This window comes from Sapajus apella, unplaced genomic scaffold (assembly GCF_009761245.1).
Source record: "Sapajus apella isolate SASKATOON/1434 unplaced genomic scaffold, GSC_monkey_1.0 scaffold168, whole genome shotgun sequence".
Lineage (NCBI taxonomy): Eukaryota > Metazoa > Chordata > Mammalia > Primates > Cebidae > Sapajus > Sapajus apella.
Genome location: NW_022437108.1, coordinates 1,836,570 through 1,862,438, shown reverse-complemented (window position 1 = coordinate 1,862,438; position 25,869 = coordinate 1,836,570). Strand labels below are relative to the sequence as shown.

General features: G+C 37.6%; 1 protein-coding gene across 6 annotated transcripts in view; it reads right to left on the bottom strand.

Moving 5' to 3' along the window:
* NRG4 (neuregulin 4) overlaps positions 1-25,869 on the bottom strand; it is a 95,693-nt gene that overhangs the window by 17,926 nt on the left and 51,898 nt on the right. For 3 of the 6 annotated variants that reach the window (XR_004265215.1, XR_004265216.1, XR_004265217.1), the window contains one exon: positions 1,179-1,275. The exons of the other annotated variants lie outside the window; for them this stretch is intronic. The gene's annotated coding sequence lies outside the window, so the exon portion shown is untranslated. The remainder of the gene's footprint in view (positions 1-1,178; positions 1,276-25,869) is intronic. 6 annotated transcript variants of the gene reach the window in all.

Genomic DNA, 25,869 nt, shown 5'->3' with positions numbered 1-25,869 from the left:
TCTCAAACAAAGTTAAGTAAAAAGTTTATTCTATTTGAAAAGATCAGAAGAAAAAGTAAAACTACAAACAAAAGTGCCCATGTTTTCCATAGTTTATCATTTTATGACACATATATACTTGTATATACAAAGTATTTATACAGAAAAATTGGTATATGTTGATTTTTCCTTTAATAATTTCAGTAAATATAAAAATTATGTTTAAATATTATAAATAATATGTTAATGGGCCTTTCCATTGTAGAAGTGTTTCACTGTTCATGTTTTGCTAAAACTTTAAGAGTTCAAGACCATACATTAGAGATATGCAAATCGAAACTACATTGAGATACCATCTCATGCCAGTTAGAATGGTGATCATTAAAAAATCTGGAGATAACAGATGCTGGAGAGGATGTGGAGAAATAGGAACACTTTTACACTGTTGGTGGGAGTGTAAATTAGTTCAACCATTGTGGAAGACAATGTGGCAATTCCTCAAGGACCTAGAAACAGAAATTCCATTTGACCTAGCAATCCCATTACTGGGTATACATCCAAAGGATTATAAATCGTTCTACTATAAGGACACGTGCACACGAATGTTCATTGCAGCACTGTTTACAATAGCAAAGACCTGGAACCAACCCAAATGCCCATCGATGATAGACTGGACAGGGAAAATGTGGCACATATACACCATGGAATATTATGCAGCCATCAAAAACGATGAGTTTGTGTCCCTTGTAGGGACATGGATGAACCTAGAAACCATCATTCTCAGCAAACTGACAGAAGAGCAGAAGATCAGACACCACATGTTCTCACTCATAGGTGGGTGTTGAACAATGAGAACACATGGACACAGGGAGGGGAGCACTACACACTGGGGTCTGTTGTGGGGAAATAGGGGAGGGACGGGGGGGTGGGAGTTAGGGAGAGAGAGCATGGGGAGAAATGCCAGATAAAGGTGAAGGGGAGGAAGGCAGCAAATCACACTGCCATGTGTGTACCTATGCAACAATCTTGCTTGTTTTTCACATGTACCCCAAAATCTAAAATGCAATAAAAAATAAAAATAAAAATAAAGAGTTCAAGACCATAAATCAGGAACAGCTAGAAAGACTTACACTTACAAATCGCCAGACACTCAATTAAACCACAGTTCTAAACGGACAGTGTTCATGCTGGTGTCTTACCTTCCCGGGCTTCAGGTCTCAACAACCTTCTAATGCAGGGAAAATCTCATGCCTCAACTTGGAATAAGACAAAGAGAAGCCAGCATCAGTTCACTTCCTGACAAAAGAAGTCAAGTATTAGAGCTGGGCAAAAGTCACACTTGTTACTCTGCACGGTATTCCTATGTAGAAAATGAACTCTTACTGATGACATAATGGAATATTTGCCAGCTGCCTTCCAAAGAAAATAATGGATGATAAAGACAGTAATCAAAAGGATAACCAAAATTTGGAAGCAAATACATAATTTGACATAACTTCATTATGCAGCAATGAGGAGAAAATGAAAAACGTGAGAGTATACGTTGCCTTTCATTAGCCTTCAGGCCCCTAGAACAGCAATGAGCTAACCTGAGTTAGTTCTGAAAGGTAGTTTCTACTCTTGGCTATGTGACACAAGTCAGTAAGACAAACTCAGGTAATGAGAAGTAGACCTAAACGAGCAGGTGTGTTCCTATGGTTCCATCACCATATCCTACCAATATGTAACAATAAGCACAGTGATCTGGGAACATGTGAGGGTTAAAGAAAATGTATACTCTTTTAAGTTTCCTTCTAAGCATGGCAAGGTCAAGAAAGATGTGTCAGTCATTACTGCTGAGAACACTAATGAAGAATCATCAGAAATAAGGTTACTAAAATAAAAAGTGTTAACAAAATGCATAGCTAAACAGAGCAGTTGTTTTATGCATTTGAAACTGTTCTTTTAGTATAAGCTTCAAGGCTGCTATTTCCATTCTTAGGGTGTTTCTAAAGGTCAGTTTAATTCCTGATGTTTAAAAGCACATGGTATGTTGCCAAAAGTCAAAGTAAAGAGGACTTCATTCTAATTAATATCACAGAGGCATTCTGAACTTTTTTCTTTGAACTACAACCTCCTACTAAACTTACAGACAAAAAGTCAGAAGTCTTATCTAATAAGAGTGCCAAAGGCCAGTCTATCTTAACCATCTGATCTTAAGAAAACCTTTAAAATTTCTGGGGTTAATAAAGCAATTCCTAAAATCCTGACAACTCCTTTTGAAAACTGAGTTTAGTAAAACAACATAGTGAGGTCCAGCAAAACTGTTGAGAGACCAAAATACAATTAAGGGAGACGACACATCTAATATAGAAGCACAATAAATGAAACTCAACCTTAATCATTTTACTTTCATATAACTAGCTTTTCATGTATTATATGTTTGTACTCCTAAATTGCTTCACATAAATAGATTTCAGTCTTTATTTTATCACCTGACAAATGATTCCACCTATCCAAGGCTGGGGCTGCTGCTGTTGTGGACAGAGGACAGAGTGTGGCCTCAGCCAAGGCAGCAGGGACCGTCCCTGGTCTGAGCCTGTGGCTGTATGGGCAGGTACTGGTTGGGAATGCCCCTCCTCGGGGAAGGTCCTTATGAAATCAGACCTTACCAAGTCACTCTGGATAATTATTCCAATGGTAATTATTTGCCAAGTTAAACTTCTCCCATCACAGAGTCCCACCTCCACACTGTGCAATGTTTGGCTTTGAAGTGACCCTCAGGTTGGGTCACAAGACGCTTGGAGGAAAGTGAGACAGCAAGAAAAAGCCTCATCTTGCTAAGGATGCAGGGATAGGTGAAGACAAACCTCTTGCCCCCATGCTTGCTCCAAGAATCTCGTAAGTTCCAGCTGAAATGTTGAAAGATTAGGGCCTGGCTGACCTTGTGTCTAAGTTGGCCAAGAAGGACTTAGACTTCTTGGCTTGGAAGTCAAGGACTTCCAAGGACTGCTTCTTGGCTTGTTCTCTAGTGAAAGGCTGAAGCAGTGGAAGACAATGTGGTGCTACTTCAAGGACCTAGAAATAGAAATTCCATTTGACCCAGCAATCCCATTGCTGGGTATATATCCAAAGGATTATAAATCATTCTATTATAAAGACACATGCACATGTATGTTCATTGTGGCACTGTTTACAATAGCAAAGACTTGGAACCAATCCAAATGCCTATTGATGATAGACTAGACAAGGAAAATGTGGCATAAATATACCATGGAATACTATGCAGCCATAATAAACAATGAGTTAATGTCCTTTGTAGGGACATGGATGAAGCTGGAAACCATCATTCTCAGCAAACTGACACAAGCACAGAAAATCAAACACCGCATGTTCTCACTCATAGGCAGGTGTTGAAGAATGAGAACACATGGACACAGGGAGGGGAGCATCACATACCGGGGTCTGTTGGGGGGGGAACAGGGGAGGGACAATGGGGATAGGGAGTTGGGGAGGGATAACATGGGGAGAAATGCCAGATATACGTGATGGGGATGGAGGCAGCAAACCACATTGTCGTGTATGTACGTATGCAACAATCCTGCATGTTCTGTACACGTACCCCAGAACCTAAAATGCAATATATATATAAAGACTGAAGCAGACAACAACAAAAAAAAGATTACCAGGTGTCCTGCATCTTTCTGGGTTATCTGATTCTATAAGTACCTGCAATTTTCATTGTCTTCAAGCTATTTTACAACTCTAAATTGTAGAAAACTTACGCTAATGCAAATGAATTTGTCCAGTGTAATACATCAGATTGCCCTGTGGATATCAACTAGTTTCATACCTAGTTGTAAATTCATTTCAACATGTCCGATTACCCGTACATATACGTTGGTTTGAATTATCCTTTAAGCCACTTGTGACATCTATTGGTTCCCTCATTAATCAGTTCCTCATTAACTGTAAAAACAATGATAAGGGTTTTGGTTTTTATAGTTTGATCATCTCATGATCTCTGTAGAAGGTGATATAGATCTATCCATATTGGGTGAGAAATGACAGAGAATCTGGTTATACTTTAAAAAAAAATTTGTCCATTTTCTTTTAGTTCAAACTAATAAACATGTTAAGCCCACTGGGAAGGAGAATACCTCTTTGGTTTTGGACCAGAGAGATTTTGTGTTTCTGTGTTTACTCTTGACTTGTGCCAAACTTGCAGACGTGAAGCTGTAAGCTCTGCTTCTATGTGTCTGCAATTCAGAAAGTCTTTTGCCTCTCATTATGTGAGGTATAACATCCCATCTACAAAGGATATTGTTAATTATAGTATAGTATCTCTCAAATTCAAGGAGCTCTGTTCTTATTGACTTATAGAGATAAATAAGCTCTTATGTAATTTGAAAATTCCTAAAATTCCCAGAAAAAGGAACTTAGACTTCTAATGCTTTAAATGTGCTAAACTCAAATTTTTCTCACCAAAACTAAGAAGCATTTTAAAAATCCAATTTCATATTAATAAGAGTAAATCTTTGGTAAACAAGACTGGCCTAATTTTAGTTTAATAAAAACAGCTATATCTTGTCTCTGATTTATCAAATATAACATAAACATCCATTTTATTTTACTTGAGTTTGCTTTTCCTAAGCTTATATAGGTTTACTAATCAAATAAAATTACTCTTACATATTATTGAAAATTATGAAAAATGTAAAATCATATTCAACTGAATTGAATAATTATTTTGACAAACATTTTACTTCAACCATAATTATGTTTTCCAGTATTTATGTTCTATAGTAGGATAATTCCCAAGGTAACATAACACCTTGAACTGATATTAAATTGAATTAATGAATAGCTTCAGAAACTTGAGTTTTAAGCTAGAATTCTGAAAAAATTATAAAAGTATAATTTTAAAGCTTTGCTTTGGATCATGTTAATAAAGACATTTATTTTTGCTACTTTACGAAGTTGCATAGGTTGGGCATGGTGGTTCACGCCTATACTCCCAGCACTTTGGGAGGCCAAGGTGGGTAGATAGCTTGAGCCCAGGAATTTGAGACCAGCCCGGGCAACATGGTGAAGCCTTGTCTCTACAAAAAATACGAAAACTTATCTGGGTGTGGTGGCATGCACCTGTAGTCTCAGCTACTCAGGAAGCTGAGGTAGGAGATCACCTGAGTCTGGAAGGTTGAGGCTGCAGTGAACCAGTGAGCCAATATTGCACCACTGAACTTCAGCCTGGGTGACAGAGTAAAACCTGTCTCAAAAAAAAAAAAGTTGTATACAGGATATGTGTGGCCATACAAACTTGTAACGTGTGTGTTCATGACTTTTGAATGTCTATTAAATTGCCTGTATATGCTAAAGAGTTCTCTATTTTGCATCCCTCAATTTTCTCCATGAAATTGAAGTTACTTGGTAAGCTACATGGAGAAATTAGTTCTCCATGAAATTGAAGTTATAATAGATATGTGTAATGAAAGTATACTCAGAACAGTTGTGACAGAAATACAACTGTGTATGAACTTTTATTTTTTAAAAAAAGAAAAATAAATAAATAAATAGAGTAGTTTTGCTAGAAAGCAGTAGTTCTCAGGCTTCTTGGCTTCAAACCAGAGTCCAATAAGTCCTCTAGGACTTACTGAGGACTCCAGGATGTTTTTGTTAATATGTTAGAACTACTGGTATTTGGCATATTGGAAACTGAAATATAATTTAAAAAAATACTAGCCCTTTGTCAGATGGATAGATTGCAAGAATTTTCTCCCATTCTGTATGTTGCCTGTTCACTCTGATGATAGTTTCTTTTGCTGTGCAGAAGCTCTTTAGTTTAATTAGATCCCATTTGTCAATTTTGGCTTTTGTTGCCATTGCTTTTGGTGTTTTAATCATGAAGTCTTTGCCCATGCCTATTTCTTGAATGGTATTGCTTGGGTTTTCTTCTAGGGTTTTTATGGTTTTAGGTCTTACATTGAAGTATTTAATCCATCTTGAGTTATTTTTGTATAAGGTGTAAGAAAGGGTCCAGCTTCAGTTTTCTACATATGGCTAGCCAGTTTTCCCAACACCATTTATTAAAAAGGGAATCCTTTCCCCATTGATTGTTTTTGTCAGGAAGTCAAAGATCAGATGGTTGCAGATGTGTGGCGTTATTTCTGAGGCCTCTGTTCTGTTCCATTGGTCTATGTGTCTGTTTTGGTACCAGTACCATGCTGTTTGGGTTACTGTAGCCTTGTATAGTTTGAAGTATCATTTGAAGTCAGATAGCATGATGCCTCCAGTTTTGTTCTTTTTGTTTAGAACTGTCTTGGCTATACAGGTTCTTTTTTGGTTCCACATGAAATTTAAAGTAGTTTATTCTAATTCTGTGAAGAAAGTCAAATGTAGCTTGATGGGGATAGCACTGAATCTATACATTACTTCAGGTAGTATGGCCATTTTCACAATATTAATTCTTACTGTCCATGAGCATGGAATATTTTTCCATTTATTTGTGTCCTCTCTTATTTCCTTGAGCAGTGGTTTGTAGCTCTCTTTAAAAAGGTCCTACACATCCCTTGTAAGTTGTATCCCTAGGTATTTTATTCTCTTTGTAGTAATTGTGAATGTGTGTTTACTCATGATTTGGCTCTCTGTTTGACTATTATTGATGTATAGGAATGCTTGTAAGTTTTGCACATTGATTTTGTATCCAGAGACTTTCCTAAAGTTGCTCATCAGCTTAAGGAGATTCTGGGCTGAGACAATGGGGTTTTCTAAATATACAATCATATCATCTGCAAACAGAGACAATTTGACTTCCTTTCTTCCTATTTGAATTCCCTTTATTTCTTTCTCTTGCCTGATTGCCCTGGCCAGAACTTCCAATATTATGTTAAATAGAAGTGGTGAGTGAGGGCATCTTTGTCTTTTGCCAGTTTTCAGAGAGAATGCTTCCAGTTTTTGCCCATTCAGCATGATATTGGCTGTAGGTTTGTCATAAATAGGTCTTATTATTTTGAGATACATTCCATCAATACATAGTTTATTGAGAGTTTTTAGCATGAAGGGTGTTGAATTTTATCAAAGACCTTTTCTGCATCTATTGAGATAATCACGTGGTTTTTGTCATTGGTTCTGTTTATGTGATGGATTACGCGTATTGATTTGTATATGTTGAACCAGCCTTGCATCCCAGGGATGAAGCCAACTTGATCGTGGTGGATAAGGTTTTTGATGTGCTGCTGGATTCAGTTTGCCAGTATTTTATGAAGATTTTCGCATCGATGTTCATCAGGGATATTGGCCTGAAATTTTCTTTTTGTGTTGCGCCTCTGCCAGGTTTTGGTATCAGGATGTGATGGTCTCATAAAATGAGTTAGGGAGGGGTCCCTCTTTTTCTGTTGTTTGGAATAGTTTCAGAAGGAATGGTACCAGCTCCTTTTTTGTATCTCTGGTAGAATTCGGCTGTGAATACATCTGGTCCTGTGCTTTTGTTGGTTGGTAGGCTATTAATTACTGCCTCAATTTCAGAACTTTTTATTGGTCGATTCGACTTCTTCCTGGTTTAGTCTTGGGATGGTGTATGTGTCAGGAATTTATCCATTTCTTCTAGATTTTCTAGTTTAGTTGCGTAGAGGTGTTTATAGTATTCTCTGATGGTAGTTTGTATTTCTGTGGGATCAGTGGTGATACCCCTTCTGTCATTTTTTATTGTGTATATTTGATTCTTCTCTCTTTTCTTCTTCATTAGTCTGGCTAGTGGTCTACCTATTTTGTTAATCTTTTCAAAAAACCAGCTCCTGGATTCATTGATTTTTTTGAAGGGTTTTTCGTGTCTCTGTCTCCTTCAGTTCTGCTCTGATCTTAGTTATTGCTTGTCTTCTGCTAGCTTTTGAATTTGTTTCTAGAGAAGCTCTTGCTTCTCTAGTTCTTTTAATTGTGATGTTAAGGTGTCGATTTTAGATCTTTCCCACTTTCTCCAGTGGGCATTTAGTGCTATAGATTTCCCTCTACACACTGCTTTAACTGTGTCCCAGACATTCTGGTACAGTAAGTCTTTGTTCTCATTGGTTTCAAAGAACTTATTTACTTCTGCCTTAATTTCATTATTTACACCCAGTAGTCATTCGGGAGCATGTTTTTCAGTTTCCATGTAGTTGTGTGGCTTTGAGTGAGTTTCTTAATCCTCAGTTCTAACTTGTTTGCACTGTGGTCTGAGAGACTGTTAATAATTTCCATTCCTTTGCATTTGCTGAGGAGTGTTTTACTTCCAATTATGTGGTCAGTTTTAGAATAAGTGTGATTTGTTGCTGAGAAGAATGTATATTCTGTGGATTTGGGGTAGAGAGTTCTATAGATGTCTATTAGGTCTGCTTAGTCCACAGCTGAGTTCAAGTCCTGAATATCTTCATTAATTTTCTATTTTGTTGATCTAATATTGACAGTGGTGTATTAAAGTCTCCCACTATTATTGTGTGGGAGTCTAAGTTGTTCTGCAGGTTCCTAAGAACTTGCTTTATGAATCTGGGTGCTCCTGTATTACGTGCATATATATTCAGGGTCATTGGCTCTTCTTGTTGCATTGATCCCTTTACCATTATGTAATACCCTTATTTGTCTCTTTTAATCTTTGTTGGTTTAAAGTCTGTTTTATCAGAGACTAGGATTGCATCTCTTGCTTTTTTTTTAATTTTCCATTTGCTTGATAAATATTCCTCCATCCCTTTATTTTGAGCCTACGTGTGTCTTTGCATGTGAGATGGGTCTCCTTACAGCACACTGATGGGTCTTGACTCTTTAAGGACTCTGCCAGTCTGAGTCTTTTAATTGGGGCATTTAGCCTGTTTACATTTAAGGTTAGCATCGTTATGTGTGAATCTGATCCTCTCATTATGATGCTAGCGGGTTATTTTGCCCATTAGCTGATGCAGTTTCTCCATAGTGTTAACGGTCTTTCCAATTTGGTATGTTTTTGCAATGGCTGGTACTGGTTGTTCCTTTCCATATTTACTGCTTCCTTCAGGAGCTCTTGTAAGGCAGGCCTGGTGGTGACAAAATCTTTCAGCATTTGCTTGTCTTTATTTCTCCTTCGCTATGAAGCTTAGTTTGGCTGGATATGAAATTCTGGGTTGAAAATTATTTTCTTGAAGAATGTTGAATATTGGCCCCCACTCTCTTCTGGCTTGAAGGGTTTCTGCAGACAGATCTGCTGTTAGTCTGATGGGCTTCCCTTTCTGGTAGGTAACCTGACCTTTCTCTCTGACTGTCCTTAACATTTTTTTCCTTCATTTCAACCTTGGTGAATCTGACAATTATGTGTCTTGAGGTTGCTCTTCTTGAGGAGTATTTTGGTGGTGTTCTCTGTATTTCCTGAATTTGAATGTTGGCCTGTCTTGCGAGGTTGCAGAAGTTCTCCTGGATAATATACTGAAGAGTGTTTCCCAACTTGGTTCCATTCTCCCCGTCACTTTCAGGTACACCAATCAAACACAGGTTTGATCTTTTCATATAGTCCCATATTTCTTGGAGTCTTTGTTTTGTTCTTTTTCATTCTTTTTTCTCTCATCTTGTCTTCTTGCTTTATTTCATTAAGTTGATCTTCAATCTCTGATATCCTTTCTTCTGCTTGATTCAGCTATTGATACTTGTGTATGCATCATGTTCTCATGCTGTGTTTGTCAGCTCCATCAGGTCCTTTATGTTATTCTCTAAACTGGTTATTCTAGTTAGCACTTACTTTAACCTTTTTTCAAAGTTCTTAGCTTCCTTGAATTGGGTTAAAACATACTCCTTTAGCTTGGAGGAGTTCGTTATTACCTACCTTCTGAAGCCTACTTCTTCTGTTAATTTGTTAAACTCATTCTCTGTCCAGTTTTGTTCCCTTGCTGGCGAGGAGTTGTGATCCTTTGGAGAAGAGGCATTTTGGTTTTTGGAATTTTCAGACTTTTTTGCACTGGTTTTTCCTCATCTTCATGGATTTATCTGCTTTTGGTCTTTGATGCTGGTGACCTTTGGATGGGGTTTTGTGTGGATGGTTTTTTTGTTGTTGTTGATGTTGATGCTATTCCTCTTTGTTAGTTTTCCTTCTAACAGTCAGGCTTCTCTGCTGCAGGTCTGCTTGAGTTTACTGGAGGTCCACTCCAAGCTGGGAGTTTTATCTATAAGCCAGACCCTGTTTGCCTAGGAATCACCAGCGGAGGCTGCAGAACAGCAAAGACTGCTGCCTGTTCCTTTCTCTGGAAGCTTTGTCCCAGAGGGGCACCCACCAGATGCCAGTCAGAGCTTTCCTATATGAGGTGTCTGTTGACCCCTGCTGGGAGGTATCTCCCAGTCAGGAGGTACAGGGGTCAGACCCATTTGAGGAGGCAGTCTGTCCCTTAGCAGAGCTTGAGAGCTATGCTGGGAGATCTGCTGCTCTCTTCAGAGCCAGCAGGCAGGAATGTTTAAGTCTGCCGAAGCTGTGCCCAGAGCTGCCCCTTCCCCCAGGTGCTCTGTCTGAGGGAGATGGGAGTTTTGTCTATAAGCCCCTGACTGGGGCTGCTGCCTTTCTTTCAGAGATGCCCTGCCCAGAGAGGAGAAATCTAGAGAGCCAGTCTGGCTATAGCAGCTTTATGGTGCTGTGGTGGACCCCACCCCATCCAAATTCCCAGTGGCTTTGTTTACACTGTGAGGGGAAAACCACCTACTCAAGCCTCAGTAATGGTGGACGTCCCTCCCCACACCAAGCGTGAGCTTCCCAGGTCGACTTCAGACTGCTGTGCTATCAGCGAGAATTTCAAGCCAGTGGATCTTAGCTTGCTGGGCTCCATGGGGATGGGATCCACTGAGTTAGACCACTTGACTCCCTGGCTTCAGCCTCCTTTCCAGGGGAGTGAACATTTCTGTCTAGCTGGTGTTCCAGGCACCACTGGGCTATGAAAAAAAAAAACTAATGCAGCTAGCTCAGTGTCTCCTCAAACAGCCACCCAGTTTTGTGCTTGAAACCTAGGCCCCTGATGGTATAGGAACCCAAGGGAATCTCCTTGTCTGTGGGTTGTTAAGACCCTGGGAAAAGCACAGTATCTGGGCGGGAGTGCACTGTTCCTCATGACACAGTCCCTTACGGCTTCCCTTGGCTAGGGGAGGGAGTTCCCTGACTCCTTGTGTTTCCTGGGTGAGGCCATGATGCCCCACCCTGCTTCAGATCATCCTACATGGGCTGCACCCCCTGTCTAACCAGTCCCAATGAGATGAGCTGGGTACCTCAGTTGAAAATGCAGAAAACACCCGCTTTCTGTATTGATCTTGTTGGGAGCTGCAGATTGGAGCTGTTCCAGTTTGGCCATCTTATCACTTCTATCTTTTGGGAACATTCCCAATGTTCTATTTTTTTTTTTTTTTTTTTTTTTGAGATGGAGTCTCTGTCACTCAGGCTGGAGTGCAGTGGTGTGATCTTGGCTCACTGCAACCTCTGCCTCCCAGGTTCAAGCAATTCTCCTGCCTCAGTCTCCCAAGTAGCTGGGATTACAGGTGCCTGCCACCAGGCCCAGCTAATTTTTGTATTTTTAGTAGAGACAGGATTTCACTATGTTGGCCAGGCTGGTCTCGAACTCCTGACCTCAAGTGATCTGCCCACCTCAGCCTCATAAAGTGCCAGACTGGTCATGAACTAACCTCCAGTGATCTGCCTGCCTCAGCCTCCCAAAATGCTGGGATTATAGGTGTGAGCCACCGTGCCCAAAGTCTTCTAGCTATTTTGAAATATACAATAAATCTAACAGTATTTATGTACCCATTCACTAACCTCTCTTCATTTTTCCCACATTCACCCACTACCCTTCCCAGCCTCTGGTAACCATAGTCAACTCTCTATCTCCAGGAGATCAATATTTTTTGGCCTCCACATATTAGTGAGAACATGCAGTATTTGTCTTCTCATGCCTAGCTTATTTCCCTTAACATAGTGACCTACGGCTCCATTCATGTTGCTGCACATGACAGGACTTCATTCTTTTTATGGCTGAATAATATTCCACTGTGTATATACCTATATTTTCTTTATCCATTCACTCGTCATTAGACACTTAGGTTAATTACCTATCTTGGCTACTGTGAATAGTGCTACAATAAACATGGGGGTGCAGACATCCCTTTGATATACTTATTACTATTCTTATTTTTTGTATATATACCCAGCAGCAGGATTGCTGGGTCATATGGTAGGTCTATTTTCAGTTTCAGAGGAACTTCCATACCGTTTTCCATAGCAGCTGTACTAGTTTACATTCCCAAGAGTGTACTACCATTCTCCTTTCTCTGTATTTTCGCCAGCATCTATTATTTTTGTCTTTTTGATAGTAGCTGTTTTAACTGGGGTGAGATGATATCTCATTGTAGTTTTGATTTGCATTTCCCTTATGGTTAGCGATGCTGAGCATTTTTTTCATCTGTTGGCCATTTATATGTCTTCTTTTAAGAAATGTCTATTCAGATTATATCTTCGTTTTTTCCATCAGATTTGGGCTTTTTTTTCCCTGCAGAATTGTTGGAGTTCCTTATACATTCTGGCTATTAATCCCTTGTGAGATGGGTAGCTTGCAAACATTTTCTCCCATTCTGTAGGTTGCCTCTTCACTCTTTGTTGAGCAGAAGCTTTCTGGACTGATGTAATCCCATTTATCTATGTTTGCTTTTGTTGCCTGTGCTTTTTAGGTCTTACTCAAAAAAAATCTTTGCCCAGATCAATGTCCTGAAGCATTTCCCCCTATGCTTTCTTCTAATAGTTTCATAGGTTCAGGTTTTACATTTAAGTCTTTAATTCATTTTTGTATATAGTTAGGAAGTTAATAGCATTTGCCTGTGGTTATATCAGCAAAACTCTTTAAATTTTTATTTTCTTATCTCCAAATTGAGTGAATTTTGACTTCTCTTTTTCTGTACATTCTGTCTCTTTTTAATGACCTTTATTTGAACATATGTGTTTTGAAGAGAAGCAAACAAACAAGATTTTATCTTGGTGCCCCTTTAATTATTGTTTATCAAGGTTAAAATAGCTAAAGTTAAAATCTGGTTTAAAAGTTTACATTTTATTGAAAAGGTTACATTTCCTGCTTTAATCATAACTGAATTGCATAAGACCAGTAAAATGCTGACCCCCCAAAAATGTTGTAAACAATGATGATTCATTATTCACCCAATTATGATACATTTTATTTTCTGGATATTATATTAAGAGTTTAACTTGAATAAGAAGTCAATAAATAATTTGAGTAAAAAAACTTCAATAAAACTGAATATACTGCATTTAAATATTTAGTGTTTATATGTCAAAGTAAACTTACTAAATTATGCATTCATCCCATAAATTTCTTGCCTCCTATATATGCCCATTCTCAATCGGTTAATTCTTATTCAGACAAAACAAAACCTACAAAGAGTTCATCTGAAACTGTACTGCAAATGATAACTTAGGCTTCTTTCTCAGCTTTTATATCTTACAGCCACCACATGGGAGACTTACAGAATTATTTTACTGGTAAATCAACTAATTTACCAATAAATTAGTTGATCATTTTTTTCTTGAAAGATGTTTGTGGCTATATGTAAAGTATCTAAATATTACTGATTTTTATTGACTGTTTTTACCATTTTTCACCTGATAAGTTTTAGCATGTTCAAAATACATATATGAGAAATAATTTTGCCTCAAAAAGGTCTACAACGTAGAATTGAAAAAGAACCACGTTCAGTAGTAAAACAAGTTCATTTCAGAATGAAAACAAATGGAAAAGAAAGCGTGTCAAGGAATTTTACAAAGCACACAAGAAAATTCCAGCTTTTCCAAAATGTCTGGACTCCGGAAGATAGGAAAAACAAAAATGGAGATCAGTGAAAGCAGAAATAGTGAGGGTGGGTTTTCAAATACTGGATAAACTCAAAATGAATAAATTTTTTTCTTTGGGGATTTTTTTTTTAACTGACGTAAGTTGGCACAGGTTGAGTATCCCTAATCTAAAAGTCTGAAACCTGAAATACTTCTGGTCTCAAGCATTTAGGATAAAGGATACTTGACCTGTATAATCAAATACAGCAAACCACCAGAAAGCGTAAGTATGAATGTCAGGCTTAATTTAGGGTATCTCCAAGCGAAAGGTAAAATGTTTCAAGGTTTTCTTTGGCATCCTTTTACTTCACTCTTCGATTTTTGGCTGCCACATAGCATCCGGAGCCCAGAGCCCTAAAGGTACTTAGGACACCCTAGTGCAGACATATCCAGGCAAGGTCCCATGTTCCACACCACTCTTGGTCTCCTACATCCCACAGAGACTCTACTCAGTTCTAATAAATTGATTTCTACTATTAGGTAATACTAACTAACATTTATTAGCCCTGTAAGAAAAAAAAAATGGCAAGTGTGGGAGGAAAGAGATTTTTAAAGAGTGATAAACCAATTCCAAGGCAAATAGAAGGAATTAATAAAGGAAGAAATAAATGAGTTAGAAACAGAAAAAGAGAATGAAACAAAAATACATAAATCCAAGAGCTGGTTCTTAGTAAAATGAAATGAAATGAACTTGAGAGAAAGCACATTTGGTGAGTTGCAGATGGCTACAAATTCTTTGTCATTCCTTTCACTGAGTGCTGGGGTCTATTTCCCCTCCCTTTGAATCTGAGTGGACCTATGGCTTACTTTGACAAGGAGAATGTGGTAGATGATGCTTCATAATTCTTAAAGTTAGGCGTTAACAGATCAATGGCTTCCACCTTCGTCTGCTGGAATACTCCCTTTTGGTCTCCACGTGTGAAGTGTGACTATCCTCTGAAGAAAGAGACCTGCATCTACTTTAAATGTTACAGATCCTGCCAAACAGCCAGCTGTGAACCCAGCTCGTGAGTGACCCTCGCCAGTACCATGTAGATGAGAAAAACAACCCAGCAACACCTGCTTGAATTCCCAAGAATTCTGAGTAAATAATAATATGGTTGCTATTTTAAGCCACTGAGTTTCGGGGTAGTATTTTACACAGAAACAGAAAATCCTAGAAGAAATGTTCCTAGAAGTAAGGTGTTTGTGTAACTAAAAACTTTAAAATGTGTGGCACTGGATTTTGGACCAAGCAGTAGGTAGAGGTCTAAGTGGCAGTAAGGAAACTGTTAGTAGCGGCTGCAGGTACATGAGGAAATAGCTATTGAAGGTGGAATGCAGCCTTGTGAGTGACCCAAGATGATACCGAGTGGAGTAGAACTGCCTACGTGAGCCCAAATACCTGTTCCATAGGATTATGAGCAAATAAAATGGTTGTTTTTGAAGCTACTGATTTTTAAGGTTGTTTTTTATGCAAAATAGATAACCAAACTACAAAATATAAGTGAAGCTATGACAGAGGAAATTTAACCACAGAAATGGATAATATGTTTTAAAATGAGAAAAGAAGCTATTTTGATCAATTCTTTACCAATAAATTTGAAAATCTGGATGAATTGGGTAATTTTGCTTAAAAATATGTTCTAGCCACAGCAATCAGGCAAGAAAAAGAAACAGAGGGTATTCAAATAGGAAAGGAGGAAGTCAAACTGTCTCTATTTGCAGATGACATAATTGTATATCTAGAAGACTCCATTGTCACAGCCCAAAATCTTCTCAAACTGATAAGCAACTTCAGCAAAGTCTCAGGTTACAAAATCAATGTGCAGAAATCACAAGCATTCCTATACACCAATAACAGACTAACAGAGAGCCAAATCAAGAGCGAACTCCCATTCACAATTGCCACAAAGATAATAATATACCTAGGCACACAATTAACAAAGGATGAAAAGGACTTCTTCAAGGAGAGTTACAAACCACTGCTCAATGAAATAAGAGAGGACACAAACAGATGGAAAAACATTCCATGCTCATGGTTAAGAAGAATTAATATTGTGAAAATGGCCATACTGCCCAAAGTAATCTATAGATTCAATGCTATCCCCATCAAGCTACCAAAGACCTTCTTCACAGAAATGGAAAAAAAAACACTTGAAACTTTATATGGAATCACAAGAGAGCCCGCATAGCCAAGACAATCCTAAGCAAAAAGAACAAAGCTGGAGGCATCACACTGTTGGACTTCAAACTATACTACAAGGCTACAGTAATTAAAGTAGCACAGTACTGGTACCAAAACAGAGACATAGACCAATGGAACAGAACAGAGGCCCCAGAAACACCACCACACATCTACAACCATCTGATCTTTGACAAACCTGACAAAAATAAGCAATGGGGAAAGGACTCCATGTTTAATAAATGGTGCTGGGAAAACTGGCTAGCCATGTGCAGAAAGCAGAAGCTGGACCCCTTCCTGTCACCTTGCACTAAAATTAACTCTAGATGGATTAAAGATTTAAACATAAAACATAACACCATAAAAACACTAGAAGAAAATGTACGCAAAACCATCCAGGACATAGGCATAGGCAAGGACTTCATGACTAAAACACCAAATACAATGGCAACAAAAGCCAAGATAGACAAATGGGATCTAATTAAAATTCAGAGCTTCTGTACAGCAAAAGAAACCATCATTAGAGCAAACTGACAACCAACAGAATGGGAAAAAATTTTTGCAATCTACCCATCTGACAAAGGGCTAATAACCAGAATCTACAAAGAACTAAAACAGATTTACAAGAAAAAAACAAACAACCCCATTCAAAAGTGGGTGAAGGATATGAACAGACACTTTTCAAAATAAGACATATATGAGGCCAACAAACATGAAAAAATGCTCATCACCACTGGTCATTAGAGAAATGCAAATCAAAACCACATTGAGATATCATCTCATGCCAGTTAGAATGGTGATCATTAAAAAATCTGGAGACAACAAATGCTGGAGAGGATGTGGAGAAATAGGAACACTTTTTTAGTAAAAAAGTTCAACCATTGTGGAATACAGTGTGGCAATTTCTCAAGGATCTAGAAATAGAAATTCCTTTGACCCAGCAATCTTATTACTGGGTATATACCCAAAGAACTATAAATCATTCTGCTATAAAGACACATGCACATGTATGTTCATTGTAGCCCTGTATACAATAGAAAATACCTGAAACCAACCCAAATGCCCGTCAATGATAGACTGGACAAAGAAAATGTGGTACATATACACCATGGAATACTACGCAGCCATAAAAAATGATGAGTTTGTGTCCTTTGCAGGGACCTGTATGAATCTGGAAGCCATCATTCTCAGCAAACTGACCCAAGACCAGAAAACCAAACACCGCATGTTTTCACTCATAGGAGTGGGGAGGGTGGGGTGGGATAACATGGGGAGAAATGCTGGATATAGTATACACCTAAAGTAAAATAAAAATAAAAATAAATTTAAAAAAAGAAAAAAATATCTAATTTATAAAAAAATAATCCCCAAAGAAACAGAAAATCTAATACAGACTGATTTACAGAGAAGAAAATTCAAATAGATCATTCTCCGTAAGACAAATTTAGGAACTATTGTAAAGAAAACCTTGACCCAGACAGCTTCATAGAGGATTCTACCAGACTTTAAACATTAGATAATTCTAATGCTAAACCATTCTAAAACTTAGGCAAAGGAGAAAAATATTCAAACTCCTTCAATGAAATAAGGATATTATTGATCTCAAAGCCTAACAAAGATTATAAAAATAAGAAAACCGTAGGTCATTCCCATGAATATCAACACAAAAATCCTCGACAAAATATAAACAATAAGAATAAGCAGACCATTAAAAGAATAGTAAGTAGGCCATACTCCAGGAATACAAGAATGGTTCAAATCAGGAATAATAATACAATTCACCATGTAGTTATAGTTAAAGAGAAAAAACAGGATCATGTCCTTAGACTCTAAAAAAGCATTTGATAAAATTCAAAGACCATTCTTGATTTAATACAATAAGTGGAATGTGAGAGGTTCCACTTCCAGGTATGACTTGCTGAGATGCTATAGAATGATCACCACTTCTAGCTCCCTGCAGAAAACTATAAAGACTTGGACACAATATGAAAAGCAGCTACCTGAAGGTCCAGGAGAGTGAACAGATAAAGACAGATTCTGGAGGGGAGGTCATGCTAGTGTGGAGGAAGTACAAGTAAATTTCTGTCTCTGCAGCTTTTAGCCTGGGGTTAAGCCAACTAGTGAGTGCAGCAGCTGTGGGGGTCTCGCATGGAAGAACTCTTTCTGATCTGCGAAACTAGGAGAAAGAGGCTACGAAGCCACGAATGCTGAAAGAGTAGGAGAATCCTGGACGAGCATGAGCGAAGAGGGGATCCTTACGCTTAAGCGCCGTGTCCCCACATTTCTAACTGACACCTGAACCAGGAAGGCTCAGAACAAATTTAAAACAGACCACCTAAAAGCAAAACATCTGAACAGACTGGACCTTCTACATAAGAAAACATGTTTTCAGCAGAAGCCCAGCCAAGAACATTGCTTACTAAACAAAGGAAACCATGCTTATCAGAAAAATAACAGCATTTAGAATCTCCACAATCTAACATTCATAATGACATAGAAACAATCCAAAATCACCAAGTATACAAAGAACCAAAAAAATTAAATGTTCTCAAGAGAAAAGAAAATAAATTGAGTCCAAACCCAAGACAAATCAGATATTGGAACTAACTGACAAGAATCAAGCCACTAATATAACTATCCTCAATTGTAAAACATATTTACAATGCATAAAAAGTCTTAGCAGAGATATGGTAAGTCTCAGCAGAGATACAGAAACAAACAAAAACATTGAAATCTAAAAACCTAAAAAACCCTCAATAAAACAGAAATATGATTACCTCCTTAGCATGATAAAATATATCCAGCCAGCCAAAAATTAGCATCAGATTTCCTGGAAAAACTGAAGATATTCCTACCAAAGTTAAAAAACAATAAAAAGTAAAAAACCTTCACTGCTACCACTATTATTTAACATTATACTGAAGGTCCTAACCACGATTAGACAAGATACAGAAATCAAAGGCATAGCCATTAGAAAGAAATAAGTAAAATTATTACTATTATAGATAATTATACATTTTGAAAACACAAAGGAATCAAATGAAAAACTCCTACAATTAATAATATAACTCAATAAGATAGCAGGAGGAAATTAACATATAGAAATCACTACCTTTCTTACATACAGACAATAATTAGAAGATAGGCAGAAGAAGCCCCAGTCACAATATACACAAAATGAAATAACTATGAATAAATTTAAGAAATATGAAAAACCTATATGAGGGAAATTTTAAAACATATTCTAGGCTAAATAGGTTCAACCTTATGAACAGATAAATTCTACACCAATATCTATATGAGGAAAGCTTTAAAACACTTTCTAGATGAAGTAGATTCAACCTTATAAACATATAAATCCTCAGTTAATTTATGAATAAAATTGTTTCCCCAATATCTAAAAATAAAACTGATCAAAGTTCCCGAACAAAATACAGGGCAGGGGAAGGATGAATAGGCAGAGCACAGAGGATTTTTAGGACAGCGAAAATACTCTGTATGACAGTATAATGGTGGACACGTCATTACATTTGTACAAACCCACAGAATGTACACCACCATGAGTGAAGCCTGAACTATGGTGATTATGATGTGTTGATGCAGGTTCCTCAGTGGTAACAAATGTACCATTCTGGTCGTGGGTGTTGATAATGGGGGAGGCCTTGCATGTCTCAGGGCAGCAGGTATATGGGAAATCTCTGTACCTTCCTCTCAATTTTGCTGTGAACATAAAACAGCCCTTATAAAGGGCTTTTTTTTTTTTTTTTTTTTTTTTTTGAGACAGAGTCTCACTCTGTCACCCAGGCTGAAGTGCGATGGTGCAACAGCTCACTGTACCTTCCACCTCCAAGGGTCAAGTGATTCTTGTGCCTCAGCCTCCCAAGTAGCTGGGACTGTATTTTTAGTAGAGACAGGGTTTCACCATGTTGGCCAGGCTGGTCTCTAACTCCTGACCTCAGGTGATCCACCCACCTCAGCCTCCCAAAGTGCTGGGATTACAGGTATGAGCTATTGCACCAGGCCATAAAAGTCTTTATTAAACAAAAAGGAAAAAATAAAGGCAAATTCCATTTTAAGTCCTAGGAAGACTCAATGGACTCAACACATAGTTGTACCCACAGTAATGATTTATTACAGCAAAAAGATACAAAGCAAAAACTACAAAGGGAAAAGTTACATGGGGTGAAGCCAGAAGGAAATGAGGCACAAGCTTCCAAGAGTCCCCTCTGAGTGGAATCACATAGAACATGCCTAATTCCTCTAGTAATGAATAGTGACGACACAAGTGAAGTGTCTACTAGGGAAGCTCATGAGATACTCTGTGCCCAAGATTTTTCATGGTAACTGTTCATATATGTATCTTCTGCCTTGCACATACCAAAATTCCAGGCTCCCAAAAGAAAAGCAGGTATTCAGCATAAACCACAATGCTTATACAATTTAGGCATGCAGAGACATCCTTATCATTTAGGAAAAGTTTCATTTAAGTATAGGGAATTGTATGCCAGATATGTTTCTAAACATCAGCAAGGGCCAGCTTCACAAGGAGGCCTTTCTAAGGATAGCAATCTAAGGCCTGCTGTATCAACTCTATTCTCCACATCTTGAATAGGAAAAATCAAATTATAAGTCAACATCCAAAATCCATAAAAGACTGACAAAATTATGTAAAAATAAAAAATAAAACTTAATTATGGCCAAAATTTATCAAGAACAAAATCACAAGACAATTGACAAACCAGAAGAGAATGTTTGCTACTCATATCTCAATCAAAAAGATAACATATCTTTTAATAACACGCTTATTTTTTAAAAATATATTTGTTGCACTTTAGGTTCTGGGGTACATGTGCAGAACATGCAGGATTGTTGCATAGGTACATACATGGCAATGTGGTTTGCTGACTTCCTCCCCATCACCTATATCTGGCATTTCTCCCCATGTTATCCCTCCCAAACTCCCTACCCCCTGCTTATTCCCCACCCAACAGACCCCAGTGTGTGATGCTCCCCTCCCTGTGTCCATGATTAACACCCTTATTATATAAAAAATTTCAGGCCAGGTAAATCTGTTTTATTTTGGAAAGTTTTTATTGCTATGTCTTTAAAGTCATTAATATTTTATTCTGCAGTGTCTAATTTAAGCCCATCCACTGAACTTTTCATTTCAGATATTTCATTTTTCAGCTTCTAGAAATATCTTCATTTCATTCAGGTTTTCCTTTAAATTCTTAACATATTCATAGTACCTGCTTTAAATCTCATTTGCTAATTCCATCACTGCTGACATTCCTAGGTCTGTTTCTACTGATTGTTATCTCCTAATCACATTGTCCTGCTTCTTTGTGTATCTCGTAATTTTGTATTGCTTGCTGAACATTGTGAATCTTATGGTTTTCAGTGCTACACTTTGTTGTATTTGTTTAAAGAGCATTTAACTTTTCTTTTTATTTTTTTAATTGCATTTTAGGTTTTGGGGTACATGTGAAGAACATGCAAGATTGTTGCATAGGTACACACGTGGCAGTGTGATTTGCTGCCTTCCTCCCCATCACCTACATCTGGCATTTCTCCCCATGCTATCTCTCTCCAACTCCCCACCCCCACTGTCCCTCCCCTATTTCCCCCCTACAGACCCCAGGGTGAGATGCTCCCCTCCCTGTGTCCATGTGTTCTCATTGTTCAACACCTGCCTATGAGTGAGAACATGTGGTGTCTGATTTTCTGTTCTTGTGACAGTTTGCTGAGAATGATGGTTTCCAGGTTCATCCATGTCCCTACAAAGGACACGAACTCATCGTTTTTGATGGCTACATAATATTCCATGGTGTATATGTGCCACATTAGAAACATTTAACTTTTCTTTGGGAGACAAAGTTACTTGTAAATCAGATTGATTCTGTTGAGGCTTGGTTTTAAGCTTTGACAGGATACAACTGGAGCAGCAGTTAGGCCGACTTTCGCTGTAATCCTGTAACTCTTTTTGGATCTCAAGGGAATACCCAGGGTGTTTACCAAGGACACTTCACTCTAGTGGTCAGAATGTCAACACATTCCAGCCCTCCTGAGCTCTGGGGTTGTTCAGCTTCGAGCTTCCCAGCAGTTCTTTGCACAGCACTGTGGAGTTTGACACTACACATGTCTAATGTAGCATTTTGCAAGATAATCAAAAGGGCCTTCTCTATGCAGATTTCTGGAACTCTTGCCTTTATACAGCTTCCTCTTCTCTGGTAGTCCATCCACAAATTTTAGTCATGTCATTCTCCCTGACCTCTTATCTCTTTCTCCTTAGCTCAGCAAGGCCAGAGTGCTCCACTTGGTGTACTCATGTCTCAGCACCACGGTCTGGAATGTAACTCCAGGAAGACAGCCTGGAAGACTGGAGGGATCTCCAATCTTGTTCTCCTTTTCTCAGGGATCACTGTACTGCACTGCCTGTTGTCAAATGTCTGAAAAATGGGTGTTTCATGTATTTTCCCCAATTTTTATAGACATTTGAAACAGGAGAGCAATTACTTCATCTGGTCCAATTACTTCATCATGGGAGGAAGCAGAAGCCTCTATTATAATCCTTTTGATATCTGCAGGATCATCTGTACTCTTTCATTACTGATGTTGGTAATTTTTCTTCTTGGGTTTTTTTTTCTTTTTCTTTTTTTTTTTTTTGAGACAAGGTCTTGCTCTGTCATCCAGCCTGGAGTTTCAGTGGCACAATCATAGCCTACTGTACCCTCTAACTTCTGAGATCAAGTGATCCTCCCACCTCAGCATCTTGAATAGCTAGGACAACAGGTATGCACCACCATGTCTGGCTAATTGTTTAATATTTTTGTAGAGACAGGGTTGCCCAGGCTGGTCTGGAACTCCCGGCCTTAAATCTTTCCTCCCACCTCAGCTTCCCAAAGCACTGGGATTACAGGAGTGACCTACCACACTCTGCTGGTAATTTTCGTATATTAATCTAGCTATGAGTTTATTAATTTTTATATAATCTTTTCAAGGTATCAATTTCCAAATATTAGGAGCTTTTCTAGACATCTTGTTAGTTATTTCTGCTATAATTTTATCATGATAAGAGAACAAACTCCATGGCAGGGTTCAGAAAAATGTTTTCTTAAAAGGAAAGGGCCAAATGGAAAACATTAGGCTTTGCAGGCCATACAGTCTCTTTTGCAACTACTCAACTTCGTTGTGTGAAAGCAGGCATTGACAATATGTAAATGAATGAGTGTGGCTTTGTTCCCATAGAATTTTAATTGTAAACACTGAACTTTGAATTTTATATATATTTTCCCTGTCAAAATATTTTTAAAAATATTTACAAATGTAAAACTATTACTAACATCATACAAAAACAGGTGATGGGCAAGATTTGGCCCATGGGTTACCATTTGCTGATCTTTGTCCTATAAATTTTCAATCGTAAAATTTATTAAAACATTTTTATAGCCCAACCTCTGTCTTAGTGAATGTAACATGTACATTTAATGAAATGTATACTCTACAGTTTTGGAGGATAGGTTTTTCTATCAATATCAATTAGGTTGACGTGGTTGACAGTGGTTCTTCAGATATTCTGTGTCCTTAGTGAATATTTTTTCTTGTCTAATTGGTCTATGAACTGCTGAGAGAGGGATGTTAAAATCTCCAATTAGTGGATTTATCTGTTTCTCCCCTCACCAAATGTTTCATAATTCTAAAACTCTGTGATTAGGTACATACACATTTATGACTGCATGTCTTCCTGATGACTCCCTCTCCTTGTCTTACTCTTTCGACATCCAATCTGTCTTTAGTTGGCATGTTTAGTTAATTTACACTTAATAAAAGAATTAAGTTTATATATTGGTCTACCGTCCCACTGTTTCTTTTTGTTCCATCTATTTTCTGAACCTGGGTTTCTCTTTTCTTCCTTTTCTTGGTTAACTATTGTTTCTTGAGTTTTATTCCCATTGTCTATAAACCTTTTAGCTAACTCTGAATTACATTTTCAGTGGTTATTCTAGGGCTTATAGTATACGTTCTGAACAGCACAGTCTACTTAGGGTTAATAGTGTATCACTTCACGTAAAACACAGAAATCTTACAACTGTATCGTTCCTTTTGCTTCCCTTCCCTTTATGCCACCGTTGTCATGTGTATTGCATCTACGGTCTATATTCTCCACAAACAATGTTACTATTTTTGGTTTAGGTATTCATATGCACTTTATGTAAGGTGAGATTTAAGAGACAGTTTCATATTTACACAAATTTTTACTATTTCCACAGTTCTTCATTCCTTTCTGTAGCCTCAAGTTTCCACTTGGTATTTTTTCCCCTCAGCCTGCATACCTTCCTTTCGCATTTTTTCTAGTATAGGATTTCTGGTAATAAATTAGTGTTTTCTTAACTGAAAGTGTCTTATATTGCCTTCATTTTTAAACAGACTTATTGAGATTATTTATATGATATAATTCACATACCATACAAACTTTGCATTTAAGGTATACAACTCAATGTTTTTAGAATATTCACAGGGTTGTGTAACCATCACCACAATCCAATTTTAAAATGTTTTCATCTCCTCTGAAAGAAACACCATGCCCATGAGCAATCAATCTCCTTTCCCCACCCCACCACTAATTTACTTTCTGTCTCTATAAATTTGCCTATTCTGGACATTTAATATATAAATTAATATGCGTAATACATTTAAAATGTGTAACAGAATTACACATTTGGGGTTATTTTGCAAATGGCTTCTTTGACTTTGCATAATGTTTTCGTGAGTGATCTATATTGTAGTATATAACAGTACTTTATTTTTATTGACAAATAATCCATTGTGTGTATATACTACATTTTATTTATACATTCCTGAGTTGATAGACATTTTTCCCACTTTTATTGGTAATGCTTTTATTGTCTTCATCCTTGAAAGATATTTTTGCAAGATATAAAGTTCTGGGTTCATAGTTATTCCCTTTAATCGCTTTAAATATTTCCTTCCAATAACTTTTGGTCTGCACAATGCCTGATAAGAAATCAGTTGCCATTTATACTGCTGTTTCCCCATATGTAATATGTCACTTTCTCTGACTGTTTTCAAGATTTTCTCTTTATTGTTTTTTTCTCCTGCCATTTGACTATGATGTGTCTTAGTTTGCTCGATGTTTGTTGAGCTTAAATATGAAATTTTGGCTTTCACTAAATTTGGAAAATTGGGGGTCATCATTTCTTTCAATTTTTTTTTTCTGCTGCATTCTCTTTCCTTCTGGGTTCCCATTCACAAGTACATCAATATTATTTAACATTGTTTGACAAGTCACTAAGGATTTTGTAAAAAAAAAAAAAAAAAAAAAAAAAAAAGAAAGAAAAGAAAAAAAAATCGGGCTCACACCTGTAATCCTAGCACTTTGGGAGGCTGAGGCAGGCAGATCACGAGGTCAGGAATTTAAGAACAGCCTGGCCAGCATGCTGAAACCCCATCTGTACTAAAAATACAAAAATTAGCCAGGTGTGGTGGTACACGCCTGTAGTCCCACCTACTTGGGAGGCTGAGGCAAGAGAATCACTTGAACCTGGGAGGTGGAGGTTGCAGTGAGTCAAGATCGTGCCACTGCACTCCAGCTGGGTGACAGAACAAGACTCCTGCTCAAATAAATAAATAAAAATTTTTAAAAATCTGTTTTTATATAGATATTTTCAACAGATCTTCAAATACACCTACTCTTTCTTCTGTTTTCCAATCTACTCTTAAGCCCACTTAGAAATTATTTTTTATTTTAGATGTTATTCTTTAGTTCTAGAATTTCTGTTTAATTATTTTTCCATATTTCCTACTTCTCTGCTGGGGTTTCTTATTTACTTATTGATAATAAGCATATTTTCTGTTATATCCTTGAGAATGC